General features: G+C 38.8%; 1 pseudogene; it reads left to right on the forward strand.

Moving 5' to 3' along the window:
- Positions 1-3,144: 3,144 nt before the first annotated feature.
- LOC102955135 lies at positions 3,145-13,298 on the forward strand (annotated as a pseudogene).
- Positions 13,299-14,352: the final 1,054 nt, after the last annotated feature.

Raw genomic sequence — 14,352 nt, forward strand, 5'->3', positions numbered from 1 at the left:
GTGAATTCCTAGATGATGCATCTGTTGTTATAATGAGCCATGGCTTGGCTAACTTATTCTTGTATTAGATTATTTTTAAAAAGAGAGAGATGGAATTCTGTGCGATGTGGTAACTGTATTAAAGTATTTCAAACTTTTCTCTGCCCATGTCTTGGTTTAAGTCTGGAGTCTGTGCATTGTTTCAGTGAGTTTGGTTTGAGAAAGAACACATTTGGCCTCAAGAGACTTTTTAAGTCTTGCTGCTTTATAGTAGCCAAGCATTCATCTTTCTGATTAGATTTGACATCAGTGAGCCACTATTCCCTGTATGCTTCAAAATACAAAAGAAGACTTGTACAAGGAAATATTTCTACTTTTTAAAAGGGTACTGAGAAGTTTTGAAATAAGTATGAACTATCTATGCATAAGGCACTGAGCGTGAGGATTTTTTTAAACCACTCTTTTAAAAAATTTTTTTAAATTTATTTTAGGAAGGAGAGACTGTAAGTGGAGGAGGGGCAGAGAGAGAGAGAGAGAGAGAGAGAGCAAGAGAGAGAGAATTCCTAGCAGGCTCTGTGCTGCCAGTGCAGAACCTGACATGGGGCGCAAACTTATGACACCACGAGATCATGACCTGAGCCGAAACCAAGAGTCAGACGTTCAACCGACTGAGCCACCCAGGTGCCCCCATTAACAGGATTTTTAAATATATCCTTCTGTAATCTTTACTTGGGGCAGATGCATTGTTCATAAAACTCTACCATATGAAGTCTGGCGTAGCATGGTTATGATGGTCATGACTAAGCATTTATTTTTACTATATGTTTACTGTATGTTAAACAATGTTAGTGATGCTTCATGATCCTCAACTGCCTCATTATGTGTCCCATTTCAGAGATAAGTCAGGAGGCACAGGGCATTAAAGTGATTGTACAAGGTTGCATAGTACATCTGGAACGTTGGCTCCAGAGTCAATACCTTTAACTGTCCATTTATAAATAAACGCATAACCACATTTCTCCAACTTATCCACTTAAACAATAATGTTGGTCACTTCACTAGTTTAACCCTTCATTGGCAGCTCATTTGGCCTGGGACACAGTTATGCTTATTAAAAAGAAATAAAAACATTTCATAATTAAGTCACACACCAGTATCATGTCTTGTCAAATATAGCAGAATGATGGACGGCCTATAAATGCAGATTTCTGGGCCCATCCTGAACAACAGAACTGTGTGGCAGAGGGACAGGCCCTAGCATCTATCTAGCAGCATTTCAACACCCTTTTCTGGTTTTCTCCTTCATAAACACAGAGCCATGCCACCCACATGCAAGGTGTAGTGACGTTGAATTTCAGCGACCATGCAGTGAAGACCTCAAGCATTTGTATTTGAGATTTCCAAAGCTCAGAATGCCTTTTTCTTTGTCTACATGTCTTCTTTAAAACCCAGTTCAGATGTGGGTCCCCTGTAAAAGCATTCTCTGACCTCTCCAGGCAGAGTGCACCTCTCTCTCTCTCTCTCTCTCTCTTTTAACCTATCTCTGTTCTGTGTGCATGCATTATTAAACCTTCACTGTTATTTATTGACTTTTCTATCTCCCTTCCCAGAGAGACAATCTTGAAGGAAATTTGTCAGAGATAGATTTCTCTTGTAGTTCTTCCTATGTCATCTTTCTCAGTCTCTAGTTTTGCCATCATCTGTACACGTTCTTTGCTGGTCCAAACTGGTTTCTATTGGTTCTGATTTGTCCCCAACAGACCGTACTGGGCACTGCTTCTATCAGATCTATATACCTGTTGGCAGAATTTTTAATTCTTGGCTTTGTGTAATGTTCAGATTTAAACTAAATAATAACAGCAAATTTGTAAATTCCTTAAAATTCTAAGATCCTCACATGTCTTAAGTCAGTGCTTCTCAAACTGTCGGATGCCACGTGTGAAAATTTTATTAAAAATGCATATTCTGGGACAGGGCCTAAGTCCTGCGTTTCTCACAGGCTGTAGGTAGGGCCTATGCTGCTGGTCTGTTGGCCCTCTGAATACTAAGGTAGCAATCACAGATATGGTGATAACGGGGTAAATATTAAAGTGTACCCCATTTTTCCAGATCAGAAGAGTAAAGCAAAGAGAGGTTAAATAAGTAGACAAAGTAGAAAGTGTATAAGTGTCATCATGAGGATCGGACACAGGTCTAGAGTAGGCTCTAACCACCCCTTACATAGCCTCTAGAGAATGTAGATTTGCCTCCCACATATATACAACTTTGGCTCTTCCTGCTCCTAGATGCTATGGCATTTATCCATATGAATTTAGAAGGTAGGGGAGTGATAGCACTTTCCTCTTTGCAAAATGGCCTAGTACAGTTTCCTGGGAATGCTGTTCCTCTCCTTAGAAGGGATGGTGAGGGGCAGGAGGAAGGAGAGGTGTAGATCAGTGGTTTCCATATGGTTACAGCTCACATGGTTCTTTCATCACATTTCACATGAAGGAAATTAAAATCCAAATAGACTTTGTTTCTGTCTTTTTCTGTAAGGGTTGCTGATTACAGGATCTACTTACTCTAATGCGTGAGAATATTGATCATTTGGGTCCGCTGAGTTCAGAAATTTCTGTGCAAGAATATCTAAAAGTGTCCAATTAAAAAAATATTTCTAGACACATAATTAAATGAACTGTAGCCAAGATCACTAAATTGAGTGTATGTATATACATGAATGATTTCTGAAAGTAAATATACCAAAATACAATTGGTATTTATATAGAACACTTGGTATTGATGTATGGTTCTATCATTTATTCTAATCCTGCCTGAGCAGAGGACTGGAGAAAGTTTCCTAACTGGGGCACTTAAAAAAAAAAATAGTGATTTCCCCCTGCCCCCAATGCCACTGAACAAAATTGCTGGGCATGGAACCCAAGAATCTCTAGATGTAAAATGCTGCCTAGGTGATTCTTATGATCATTTCAGTTTAACCAACAGTCTTAAACCATTCCGGCTTTTGGCAGAAAGAGAACAACTATTTCAGTATCTTTCAGTGCATTAATCAAAGGAGTGTCTCTCAGGTTATTTCCTGGACCGTATCATGTGTCGCTGTTGGCTGCAGCTGCTTAGGGCTTTGCCATTTAACTATTTCATGCCTGTTAGGTTTGGGCACGTTTGTGCATGACTGTGATGGAGGCGCTTCACACTTCTGAAGCTTATTTGCAGAAATACTGTCTGTTGGAAATCAAACGATGCTGCAGTGGGAAAACAAATCACTCCAACACGATGGATCAGATCTTTGAGACACTGCTACAAGTGTTAAATAAGTTGTTGAAGACATGCCAAGTAGCGAATGAGAAAACAGTTGCTGGTTTGAGAAATATTTTGGAAGTGTCTGGTAATTCAAATTTAGCAGGGAAGGTAATTTTACTTATTGAACAAAAGTGATTTATAAATAATCCTGGAAAATTAAGCAGCTGGACTAGCGCAGGACTTGCATATGTTATGATTTTTAAATGATTCCAAAGCTGACCTAAAATAAATCTGAGCAATTTGAAATAATTTTATTTACCAGTGGAACCTCACTCCCTCACTTGCTTACAAGAACTTCATGTGTTTGCTTAGTTTCTGCATAAAGTGGATTATCATTCTACTGAAATACTCTTTATTTTCTCTGTAAAAAAGGACCACGTCTGACATTTAGGCATCTGAAGTCTCTTACACAACTTACTAATTTATTTTATTTTTTAAGTGTTTATTTATTTTGAGAAAGAGAGCATGAGCAGAGGAGGGGGGAGAGAGAGAGAGAGAGAATCCCAAGCAGGCTGCATGTTCATTTCAGAGCCTGACACGGGGCTTAATCTCATGACTGTTGAGATCATGACCTGAACCGTTAGCAAGAGTCAGAAGCTCAACCGACTGCACCACCCAGGAGTCCCTAAACTTTCTTCAGATAAACAAACACTAGGTATTGTGAAAGTGACAAAAAGCAAGTTCCTAGAAAGTGATCGTCTTGCTTTCCAACACCACAGCCATGGGGATAGTTACTTGATTTAAGATCATGAGCCCTCTGAATTTCCGGAACTTGTTCAAAGGAAAAGTGTAGAAAATCCGTCTTGAGCCATGAGACAGCAACACTGGAGGAGTGTGTTTGGTGTAGTGAAGCTGAAGTAGGAGTTTAAAAAGAACCGTCACAAAAGTAGAATTAGAATTGAGAAGATAATTTGGGGGGCTTCTGGAAACTGCAAAAGGAAGTAATAAATTGATTCCTTATTCTCTGGCCACTCAAGAAGGGGAAATAGATAATTAAAAAAAATTTGCAGTTTTAGCTTTTTGGCTACAATAATATTTTTCTGCTAATAAAGACAGCATTTTGGCTAGTGCTTCAAGAACTTCAAGTTGCAAACCTTAAGAATGTGTGAAAGGGGTCTGTATAAAATTGAAGGCAAAGTGAAGAGTCCTTGGAGAGCAATTGTCATGCCTCTTCGTCGTATATTCTCCCTAGGCCTCTAGAGTTTTCAGTGTTTGTTGCACAATAAATATGTCTTAAAGGAATAAACAATGTGAGTAGAAGTATGCTCTTTTGTGCATCATCTCCCCTGAGTTCTGAGTTGTTTTGAAGTGATCTAACATTTTTATTTAACATGAAATTTATTCTAGTACTTATAGTACATACATATATATGTATATATAGTATTTATATTTGAAGTTGATGCTTCTTTTCCAGAATATGAAACATGGTACATAGGGAGGAAGAATAAACTTGCAGTGTCTAAGTCACTTCCTATTGAAACTTCCTCCTTTCCTGTGAGGCTCACAAGATCACATGGCTAAAATCTTTTATTGCTTTTCCATTTTAGTTTAATTGCTGCACTGAAATGGTTTGTGAATTCTTTTGGGAAATTCTTAGACTCGTACATACCTTTGTTTAAACATGCGTAATATAAAGGACTTCAATAATGTTTAGGTGTCCAGGGACACGGTGCTGGAGGAGGAGTCAATATATCTGTGTACAAAAGTAGTATGGGTTGGTAAGTATTTAGTTTTCCTAATGAATTGTCTGGAAGCTGTTTTGATGATAGAAACCAGCAGATGGGGTCTTTTCTCAACAGGGGAAAAACAAAAGATACCTCTTTAACCTTTAGTCGGTGTTAGGTATTTAGTCTTGGTGCTATGTATTTAGACATCGATATTTTTTGTTGGCATGGAGAGCTTTTGAATTAGTACATTATGTATATTTTTGTATTGTAATTGGAATCAGGAAAAGGTAAATTGATGAAAGCTTTGGGTTACCACCCTATTGATAATGTACAAAACCCCCATATTGATCATTAGTACTGCTTTTAAAAAGGCACATATTTCACCCAGGATATGGCTAAAGTGGCTACATGGCTGTAAGACATATTTTACTCTCCATCTTCTGTTTTCCATTTGTTGGAAGAAAAATTAATCAGTATGGCAACTTGGGACATAGTATCTTCCAATTTCTAGAAGTAAAACATTAAAAAATATATTAAAATCATATAAAATGTAGATTGAATATATATAAAGTCATGTAGCAAAGAAAATGATTATATTAAGTATGTTAGTCTATCTTTATGCAAGAATTTATATTTTAAGTTAATATTTGTTATAAATTTTTTCAGAGCTCATTACTATGGTCTGAGGAAAATGAAGAAATGAGATACCTATTTCTTTAAAAAAATTTTTTTTAATGTTTATTCATCTTTGAGAGACACAGAGAGACAGAGCATGAGCGGGGAAGGGGAAGAGAGAGGGAGACACAGAATCTGAAGCAGGCTTCAGGCTCTGAGCTGTTATTACAGAGCCTGACATGAGGCTCGAACTCACGAGATGCGGGATCATGACCTGAGCCGAGGTCGGAGGCTCATCCAACTGAGCCACCCAGGCACCCCAGATACCTATTTCTTAATACAATTGGAAGAGATTTCAACAATGAACCTAAGTTATTTTTTTTGTTTTTGTTTTTATTTATTTATTTTTTTAAGCATTACTGTATTTTTTTAAGCATAAGGACATTGAAGAGCTGATCATTACCAACCTAGAATTTGTTCCCTTTCTTTGAAGTTAACGTTCCAGAGTAGATAGGAAGGCTTTGGTAGGTCTCCCTTGTCATGAAGTTAAGAAGAAATTTTTCAGTTAAAAAAAAAAAGAAAAAAAGCAGAGCAGGTATTGCTTTAAAGTATAAGTGAGCACTTAATATCAACTGAGAAATGTATGTTATGATTTATCAGAATGTGTCTGCTACCATTGTATGTTTTAATCTCTGGTCGTTAATTTTTGATTTTTAAAAACTATTTGCCACACCTACAATATTGGCTGTGGTTTGTGCCTATAAATTACATGCTCAATAAATTTAATGGTGAAATCTGATTACTCCTATGAATCAAGTTTTGTTCAGAGATGGCTTTTGTTTTAGGAAGCTGTACTTGACCACACGTAGCACTGTGTGCAAAATAAATGGACTGATTCTGCTGCGGTGTAGACATAGTGCGATTTCTGGATAAATTGGTAAGCACTGGTTCCAGAAGTCTTATTCCCATTTGATTAGAAAACTTCAGGTGTCCTGTTTGAGTATTGTTCTCCGTATTATAGCTCTGTGGGTTGACAATAGACAGGAAGGACCTAGGCACAAGCCATGATTATGGATTAAAAAAAAAAAATGTATGGAGTTGACTACTTGGCTCCGTTGAGGAAGCATCTGACTCTTGATCTCAGCTCAGTTCTTGTTGTCAGGGTTGTGAGTTTAAGCCCCATGTTGGGCTCTGGGCTGGACATGGAGCCTAATTAAAAATTAAAAAAAAAAAAATGTATGAGCTAGGTGGGTGATGGGCAATAAGGAAGGCACTTGTTGGGATGAACATTGGGTGTTTTGGGTAAGTGATGAATCTACTCCTGAAACCAATACTATATGGAATGTTAACTAAGTTGAATTTAAATAAATAAGTAAATAAAATGTATGCGACAAAGAAAGCATAATGAAGCAGAGTGTTTATTGTCTGTGTTTACTTTGCTACCACTCATACCCACCCTTGTAGGGAAATTTATAATGTTTATAACATATGTTTTTTGCCCTTGTCATGTCATTTGCTGCTTCTAATCTCCATATTGCCCACTGGGTGTTATGTTCTTTTAAAACAGGAATTGAAAACCCAAGCTAAAAGGAATAACCAACATGGCAGCATGCCAAGTGCTGAATGCTGCATTAGGCTGCTGCAAACGAAGACATTTTAATAAGTAAAAGATAGCAGCAAGACTGCCAGTACTCCTTTGCCAGAAAAGCCAGAGGGTAGGTGAAGAGTATAGGAAGGAGGTTTAAAAGTATTCGATAGAAATTAAATTGGGAGACATATGAGACAATTCTAAGTGGTCTCCTGGGGATATGAAGAAATTAAAGCAATTAAACAATCTGGTAACACAGAGTACAAACCAAATAGGATCTCTCGCATTCTCTTTTTTATAACTTCACATTAGATGGTAGTTTATGTCTTCCAAGGTTATACTCATGCACTGTTGAGGCAGTCTCTTAGTGGCAGTGCTCTGGTTAATGATCTGCCTCCATATGCTCTGTCCATCGCTCCCTTTATTTAATACCTCCCTTTATAATTCACTCCCTCATCCATTCTGTACACTAATTCCAGATTAATTTTGTCTTACCAAATGTGGTACATTCTACTGGTTGTCTATTCAATAGCCAGTGCTCCCCACCCCCTGCTTTTTTTTTTTTTTTTTAACTAATAGACCCATGGTTGAGCAACAGTAAAATGCCCAATGTCTAAATCATGACAGGTCAGGTCTAATTTTGGTGGCCTGTTCTCCTTTGCCAACGTTCAGTCTAGGGTGGGTGTGTAGCCACGTTTTGGCCAGAGAGATGTAGTCACACTTGGGCTGGGAACTTTGGGACTGTATTTTCTTCCTTGAGAAGGAGAATGCTGCATAAAGGGGAGTTGATTATTATGATGCATAAGGATAGGAGGCCATGAGACAGATGTCACCATATCAAGGTTCAGAGAGTAGAAGGATGTTAACAGCTTAAGGTTTGGAAATGCCTCCATCTGGACTCTCATGTAAGAATAGTTAAGAGTGTGACGCTTAACCCACTGAACCACCCAGGCACTCCCAGATATTTATATCTCTGTTGTTCTTTGTCTCTTCCTGTATATTGAAGTTGCCATATTGGTCACTTTCCTTCAGTTTGAATAACATGAATTTGCTTCATGTATTTTTTTTTATCTAAAAATTTTTTTCTTATCACATTCATATTTGAAGCATATTTTCACTTGATATAAATTTCTGGGTTGACAAGTTTTTTTTTTTAACTATTAAGATTATGTTCTTTTTGGTCTGCCCTGCCTGATTAGAAATCAGTCATCACTTGGGAGCACCTGGTTGGCTCAGTTGGTTAAGCATCTGACTCTTGATTTTGTCTCATGGTTCGTGAGTTTGAGTCCCAAGTCGGGCTCTGTGCTGAGGGTGCAGAGACTGCTTTGGATTTTCTCTCTCCCTCTCCCTCTGCCCCTCCTCTCTTCTCTCTCTCTCTCTTCCTCTCAAAAATAAATAAGTAAACATTAAAAAAGTCAATTGTCATTTGTTTCATTGCTCTTGCATGTGTTGTTTTTCTTGCTGCTCTCAAGATTTTACCTTGATTTATAATTTTCAGCTGTTAGAAGGTAACATATCCAAATGTGTTTTATTTCTATACATTCTTTCTGAGATCTGCTGGCCTTCCTGGATCTTGGTATTTATTTATTTATTTATTTACCAAATTATGGTGAGTTTGAGCCCTCATTTCTTCAAGCATTTTTTCTTTTCCCTTGTCCTTCTATCTGGGACCATTTATATATATATATATATATATATATATATATATATATATATATATATATTTTTTTTTTTTTTTTTTTAATGTTTTATACTTGTATTTCTATTTTACCATTTATGTTTATGTTTTACCACTTAATTTTGACTCATGCATCTTTGAGTCTCTATTTTTTTCTTTTTCTTCTGTTGTTTCCAAGCTGTTGTTAACCCATTCACTCACCCCCTTTTGCTTTTAAAATATTTTACTTTTCGGGGTGCCTGGGTGGCTCAGTTGGTTAAGCATCTGACTTCGGCTCAGGTCATATCTCACGGTCCATGAATTCGAGCCCTGTGTCGGGCTCTGTGTTGACAGCTCAGAGCCTGGAGCCTGCTTCAGATTCTGTGTCTCCCTCTCTCTGCCCCTCCCCTGCTCACACTCTGTCTGTCTCTCTCTCTCTCTCAAAAATAAATAAACATTAAAAAAATTCAAATATTTTACTTTTCAGGTTCATCTGTTTATTTATTATGAACACACATTCATTTAAGTCTCTGGACATATGTAAATACATACGCACCTCATCTACTGATTCCAACATCTAGGCTTTCTTGTGGTCAGTTTCTGTTGCCTTTCTCTGGGAAGTGCTTAGTTTCATTCTTACAAGCATCCCCTTACTGGTAACCATGCTTATAAAAAGCTATGTTAGAGTGAGTCTGTATTACCTATTATTCTAGGATCAGTAAGTGACTTCCTGGGAGTCAGGCAAAGTACCAAGTGTTCAGCAGAGACTTTCCGTTCTTGCTGGACCTCTGTGTCTCCTAGACAGCACAGGTGCTAAAATGTCCAGCTAGTTTACGGCTAGCATCTGTTCTCTTCCAGACCTTCCAGAGTCTCACTCACAATACACACAGCATAGTATTTGACCAGCAAAGTAAGAGGAACTCCATGTAGATTCTGGGAGTTGTCTTCTATTCACCTCCCTTTTGTTTTCTATTCTAATCCACAACCTCCAGTCAGTTTAATGATTTATATCGCCTGTCTGTATTTCCTCAGTTTAGAAAGACTATCGTGGTCTGTTTGTCCCTGGCTTTCTTGTGTTCTAGAAAGTGCCTGTACACACTAAGCCACGGATGTTGTGGATCTTACTCCATGTATTCCCAGACTCTCAAAACCTGCAATTCTTTGTCCCTTTTGTCCACTTTTGGCAAACAATTGCCTCATTAAACTTTCTGTTTTATTTTTGAAGAGCTAGGCTAGTACTGGTCATACCATCATGGCTAGGACCAATGTCAAATTATATTGTCATGATTCTACATAGGCTACAAAGCTTTGGGGAAACCCTAAATAATTTTATTTCTTAAAATCTAGGCTCCTTCCTTTAATTATCTTTCTCTATGTGTTTAACATAGAGATATAAAACAATAATTTATTAATGAGAACGTGAGCTAATAGCATCTTATATGCTATTTGAGTATGACAGAGTTTTTCCAAGTTAAACATGGATGACCCACATTTGGGTTCTGGAATCACTCTCTATGTGTATTTTAGGGGAATAGATTATGTTAATACCATAACTATACTACTATTGTTAGAAAGACAAATATGTCTGTGCTTGTTGAGTGCATCTTTAGGGCATAATAAACAGAGAGCCTGGGTGACTCAGGTAATTAAGCGTCTGATTCTTGATTTTGGCTCAGGTCATGATTTCATGGTTTCATGGGGTCAAGCCCATGTCAGGCTCCGTGCTGAGTGTGAAGCATGGTTGGGATTCTCTCTCTCTATATATGCTCTTCTCTCCTCTCTCAAAATAAATAACATTAAAAACAAAACAAAACAAAAAAAACAGGTAATAAACTAGATCAGACAAAAATGTGTGTGAATATATATGTAAACATGTGTGCATGTGTACTTGGACATACCTAGTTCTAACTGTATAAGCGCTAATAAAGATTTCTTTCTGCTTACCAAATTTAAATATGCCCATGTCCTTGCCTGCCCACTAGTAAAATATCTCTCCTTCTTGCATCATATCTTCCCTGCTTCACCTCAGGTACATGATCATTTATTTGAACTTTTGAGGTCCAAATTGTGTAGTAGTATGCACACCTTATACTTCTTTACATATTAATGTATAACTAATAACAGTTGATTTTTAGAACAGAGGATATTACTTAAACATGTCTGCTCTTCTCCTTTATCTCTACCCATTCTGTATCATCCTAATAATCTTGGCTTGGTTCTCAACAACTTTTAATAGTGACTTTTCACCTGGAAATTGAATTTATGACCTGAATCCCATTAAGAAGTTATGCTGGTAAATTATAGCAGTCATATTGTTAGCTGTTTTTTATTTTTCCACTTTTCGATATTCTATTACTTTTTGGCCACAATTGTGCTTAAGAACTCTAGCTGTCAAGAAATATTTTATGAATTCTATACTAAATTCCTCCTGGGACATTTTAAATCTTTGCACATATAATCCAAAATCTCATTATTATGAACATCATTCAGCTTATTTAAGTACTGAACAAAATGGTCTTAAATGAACTCAGTCTTCATCCTTTTTAAAAGAGCTATGAGCAAGCATTAAAAGAACCCCGAAGAGAAACACAGTGACTAATTCAATAAAATCCATCACATCCAGAAATCCTTGCAACCAGGAATTCAAAGCACATTTTTATTATTAAGCTTCATTCCTTTAAAAATAGCAAACTATGAAAGCTGAGTCTCTAGAGACTGAAGGCTTCAGTTGGAATTCTGGTGCTGTCACTTATCTCCTGTCAATACTGGGCAAGTTACTTAACATCTCTGCACCTCATTTTCTACATGTTAAAGATGAGAACAACAATGTACCTATCTCCTTGGATTATTCTGAGAGTGAAATGGATAATAAATGTAAAATAAGTTGAGAAAAATCCCGGTAACTTCATAAACATGTAATAGATTCAAATTATTAACAAGCATGGGTTATGGACACATTTAATAATTATTATTTACTGACCCATCCTAAATATATTATTAACTATCTTTATATCTTTAGGCACATGTCTGGCTCCCCAAAATAGTTTCTTATATATGAAACACTAAGTCGAGCGTTTTCTAGGTTATATAATCCTTATAATGCTGTATTTTATTTTTTGCATAAAAATAACCAGAATTCAAGGAGTTTAAATATGTTCAGTTTCCTCTTCTGGTAATGCAAAAGTAGTTATTTTTTACCAGTAGTTCCGAAGTGGGGCAATAGTCTCCCGAGGGGATATTTGGCAATGTCTGGAGACATTTTTGGTCGTCAGAACTGGGGAAGTGATACTGGCGCCCAGTGGATAGAGGTGGGCAAGCTGCTGCCATCCTGTAGTGCATCCGACTGTCCTCCACAATGAAGTGTCTGACCCAAAATGTCAAGAGTGCCGAGATTGAGAAACTCTGTTTTAGACTAAATCTACTGAGAAAAATCTGCACACACGTTTAAAAAAAATGTTTAGAAGTGAGAAAGCTATCTTGGAAGCAAGAGTTTCTGGATTAGAGCACTGACCCCTCAGCCCAGCAGGAGAGGCCAGGTGCTATAGCAGTGTGCGCTTGGGAGCCGAAATGTGCCTGCACTGCCTGGGAGCTGATGGAGACCGAGGGTACTACCAGGAACAGCCAGAGCTGGTGGTGGCCATGTATTTCATGGGAATTCCAAGAGCCAAGGGCACTCTACAACTAGCAAAGCACCAGGCCCACTCTGGGTCCTGGGAACTCATTTATGACACCAGCCAAGAGCTGCTTCCCTACCTCCAAAGTAGGACACTGGGGACAGGGGCTGGAAGGCTTCTGCCCCCACCTAGAGCTCTACTCTCAATTTGCTGCCAACATGTAGAGGTCCTGGACCACCCTGCAAGAACAACTTAGAGAAAAATGTTTCTGGAGATTTGTGCGACTTCAGGAAGTCAGCCCTGAATTTGTGAGCCTTCATCTTCAGGACCTGCTCCCTCAGCCTCTGCAGAGGCTCCAGCAGCAGGAGATTCTTGTCATGGCTTTGGCTGAAAACACAGATCCCAATAGCCCTGACCACCAAGGGACTCACCAGGGTTGCCTGGCTCACTGAAACTGTGCAGAAAATCCACAGCTTTGGTCAGAAACAGAAGAATGAACAGCACCTCTAGTTTGGCCAGTGACTGCCAGGAAGAGGGGCTTACCTCAGGTGGCTGGTTCGTACTCCATGTTTGGCTGTTGATAGTGCCTCCGATGGGGAACTTTGCCAAAATGTTCTTCCTCTTCTCTCATGTGCTCCTCATGTCCAAATTTCGACACCCCACTGCACCTGCTGCAGAGTAGCACCTTTGCCTGCCATGCCCTCTACCCCATGGCCCTGTGTCAATGCCACAGGGTCTTTGGCCACTCAGGAGGTCCTTGTGGTAGACTGCTCAGTCTGTCCTTTCCCCCATGAGAAGTTACTGCTTATGTCCACAGACCAGGAGAGCTGTTGTTCTGGCACCACAGTCTTACTTGGGCCATCAGCGGCCAGAAGAACTAGAGAAATCACAAATTCCAGGGTACTTGAGGGATAGGTCAGAGTCAGGAGTACAAATAAATCCTCACTACTAAACAAAACACAGAACCCTTGATGGTTTCAGAAGGGTCATTTTGTGTTTGCTTGGAACCATGCCATGCAAACTCATTTGACCAGCCCTGAAGAATCAGGAAACCAGGGCACCTGGGTGGCTCAGTTGGTTAAGCATTCAACTTCGGCTCAGGTCATGATCTCATGGTTGGTGAGTTTAAGCCCCACATTGGGCTCTATACTGCCAGTGTGGAGCTGGATTTGGATCCTCTGTTTCCCTGTCTCTCTGCCCCATTAAGGCATGCACATTCTCTCTCTATGAAAAATCAACGATTGGAAAAAAAAAAGAATCAAGAAACCAAATTTGACCCAATTGAACCTCTGCTGAACCAGCCCCTCCAATACAAATGAGGGGATTTGGGACTGATAGCTCGGTAGTATGTCTGTGGCTGGTTGTTTATCAAGATTGCAGCTTTGTAACTGGATGTTTTATGTTGTATGCAGTTTCTACAATCTATCTTCCCACTGGATTTTAGTAAAGTGTTTTTCTTAAAAAAAAAAAAGAATTTTCTGAATTAAAATCTTGAAAAAGGGCATAGAGTAGATAGTCTGGTATCAGGAGTCATTGTTGACTTTTAAGCGAGGGTTGGCAAACTGTTACCTGTTCTAGTTTGCTGAATTTTTGTGTGGCTTTCAAGTACTCTTGAGCAGATTGGCGCTGTAAGCCATAGAGACCAGGCTAAGACATCTTCCTCCACTCCTCGCTTCATTCCCAGCTCTGCCTCCCCAGCCAATAACTGTGGGTTGCCATTGTCCATGGCTCATGTTGGTCTTGACTTAAAAGTTGAGAACTCTGCTTTTGGCAACTGCCAGGAACCTAGAACCTGAGCTCCATGAATTGGCTCCACTCTGGCCAGCTACTCAAGTGGACATGGCTTGGCTCTCTAAGGGGAGAGAATGGGGTTCTCAATTTCAGGGAGGCAGAGATGAATACTGACTTTCGGGCCCTTGCAGCTTATTCTCCCTG

This window comes from Panthera tigris, chromosome A1, assembly GCF_018350195.1.
Source record: "Panthera tigris isolate Pti1 chromosome A1, P.tigris_Pti1_mat1.1, whole genome shotgun sequence".
Classification (NCBI taxonomy): Eukaryota; Metazoa; Chordata; class Mammalia; order Carnivora; family Felidae; genus Panthera; species Panthera tigris.